The sequence below is a fragment of the Dermacentor albipictus genome, chromosome 2, assembly GCF_038994185.2.
Source record: "Dermacentor albipictus isolate Rhodes 1998 colony chromosome 2, USDA_Dalb.pri_finalv2, whole genome shotgun sequence".
In the NCBI taxonomy this organism is placed as follows: domain Eukaryota; kingdom Metazoa; phylum Arthropoda; class Arachnida; order Ixodida; family Ixodidae; genus Dermacentor; species Dermacentor albipictus.
In genome coordinates, this window is record NC_091822.1 from 160,388,179 (window position 1) to 160,390,931 (window position 2,753).

The 2,753-nt window shown below is 50.5% G+C and overlaps 1 pseudogene; it reads right to left on the reverse strand.

Moving 5' to 3' along the window:
* Positions 1 to 1,636: 1,636 nt before the first annotated feature.
* LOC139056482 (U2 spliceosomal RNA) lies at positions 1,637 to 1,772 on the reverse strand (annotated as a pseudogene).
* Between the last annotated feature and the right edge of the window lie 981 nt (positions 1,773 to 2,753).

The window sequence follows — 2,753 nt, forward strand, 5'->3', positions numbered from 1 at the left end:
GCTCACAAATTTCGATGGCCATGTAGTCAGGCAAAAACGCAGTTGCTCCCTGAGGAGAGCAGCTGCTGGTAAGGGAGGTTTGATAAGTCGAAAGTCGAGTGTGAGTCATTAGCGAGGATTCTAGCTGCATAGGCGCGCGCGCGCGCCACGCGCGCAACCAATCAGAGTCGTTTCGCTTCCGCCGGGGAGGGGAAGGGCAGGAAAGGGTTCCGGGCGCGCAGCGCCGGCTTCGTTTAAGTTCAGTTCATTCTCAGAAAACGGATGGGATGGCCACGCGTTATGTGTTCCCCCGAGGAACCGGCAGTCTTCGACGAGCGGCGTCGACAACTCGCCCGTGAACGGGCTCGCCGTCGGCGCGCCGATCCCGCCGTCCAGGGCTAAATATAGTCCGACGTAGCTTGAGCGCTCCCACGCGTTACGTCACGTTGGCGAGAACAGCGTCTATAGTTAGACCGATGGTTCGATGCAGTGGCACCGCTAACGTAACTCGACGCGGCTAACGCACTCCGACGCGCCCAGTGTCTAACGACGCTCGCCCACCCGCCGATAACATCGGGCTATCAACGCGCCTTTGGAGCCGCCCGAGCCCAGGCAATCCGACAGCGACGAGAAGATCCCGAGCTGAGGGCGCGGGTGGCCGAAGCACTCCAGCACCGTTACCTGTGGGTTAATTAACCATGACGAAGGTCAGGCGTGCACAGGACAAGCATCGCTTACCTCCATTTTCCGGTAGGCCTGTGAAGCGTTGGTCATTTTTATGCGAAGCATATTACTAGAGCTCAACCCAGCTCCTCAGGCGCGGTGGTGTCGCCTTCAATACCACGTGACATCGTGACGTCACGACAGAGGAGAAACGGGGCTCCAACTCGCGCCGTCGCTCGCGGCGTCGCCTTCAAGGCTGACCACGTGACACCGTGACGTCACGACAGAGGAAAAACGGGGCTCCATCTCGCACCGTCGCTCGCGGCGTCGCGGCGGTATATATGCAGCTGCGCTTGCCTCTGCTAGACACTCACGAGGTGAGATGCCTCCTGGAGACAGAGCTGCTCGTTGGAATGAGAAGCGAAGGTTGCGGCGTGCTACAGAGACTGTTTCTAGGTGGCTTCGCTACGGCGCAGCGACTACGCGCCCCGCATCGGACGCGGTGAGCGTCGAGCAACGCAGCGTTCGGCGCGACAACGAAATGTGCGCCTGAGCAAGCGCCGCACGCCTGAGCCGACGCCGACGACACCGGCTTTTCTGCGACACGAGCTCCTTAACGCTGTCGCGTTAAAATAAAGGCTAGTATGCTTCGCATCCTGGGCTAATTAACCTTAGCTAAGCCACATCCATTTTTTTTTTCTTGGCTCTAACAAAACATTTGACATTTATTTTTGCGCGTGTATGTATACCGGTGAATTTACAGCTATGTTGTCCATAACTTGCTGGGCGTCGCTCTAAATTCAGTTTGGATTTCATGCCTTCCGATTCTTCATTAATTTGCCTTTGCTCTAGTTTTTTATTCACTACGACACTTGTTTCCTTTGCTCACAGCTGCCTCCTTTCGGTTTGTAATTTCCTTGTGCCTTTAATTGCAATAGCTGCTTATTGTTTTATAGTAAAGCTGTGTACGCATATACCCCCAATGCATTTGTTGTGTTCGTGGGCCGATACCGGAGGTAGTGCAATACCGAGCCAACCAGCAGCGGAGTTGAAGCACGCTTCAAGTACTCCGCTCCTAACAATAACAATAACAATAACAATAATAAATAAATAAATAAATAAATAAAGATGCATAAATGAACATGGCAAGATCGATGAATCTCTTCTCATGAATACGCCGCCAGCTTGGAAGGAGAGAGAAAGAGAGAGAGACAATGTTATTCGTAGAACCACTACAGAAAAGAAATCGGTAGAAAATGCGCTCACAAAGCGCTGTTCATTGTATTATCCTTCTATTTTACATACCATAAGGAGAAATATTCAGCGCAAGCACCCAGCACAGCGCACAAAGAGGAGGAGGAGGAGGAGGAGGAGGAGGAGGAGGAGGAAATGAAGAGACAAGGCAGGGATGTTAACTAGAAATGCGTCTGGTTGACTATCTTACTCGGGGGACGGGAAAGAGGGAATAGAAAGGTAAGATAGAGAGAGGGAGGGAAAAGAGAAGAGACAAGCACATCGCCATTGCTTGTCTCGTCGCTTCTCTGCGGTTTGTCTTGGTTGTTTGCGGTAAATATTTCACCTTATAATGCGATGTCCCAACTAGCCCCAACCGAAGTTTTATTTTACATATGTTGTCTACCACCGGAACGCAGTCAGGATTAAGTAAAACGAAAGAAGCTTAATGTTGAACTTGTTAGGTATTCAAATTGAGCTTTAACAATCGTCACAAATGTTATGTGAAACATTGATCGAAATAGAAAGTATTAGTGAGAGCAGGTGAGATGGTTCTTATAGCTTCGAAACGGTGTGGATATTGAAAATTCGGCTCCGAATCAATATAGTGGCGGTGGTACAAGTCTTCATCAGGCTGGTTCTCGTATAGCTTTGATGTCGCCTATGATGGCATAGCAGACTCTGTGGCTTTCGATGTAAGGCGGAATAGTCAGGATGTTCAGTGATATGATTTGTTCTTATGATGAGGAAGTTTTTTAGCGCAGTCTGTATTTTGCAGCAGTGTGTGGTAGGTTTGTCACGTTGTAGAGCCACCAGTACGGGTTACTAGGTCACTACAGTGCCTTCTTGGTTCCTTCTTCTGGTCGGGCAGTACAGAA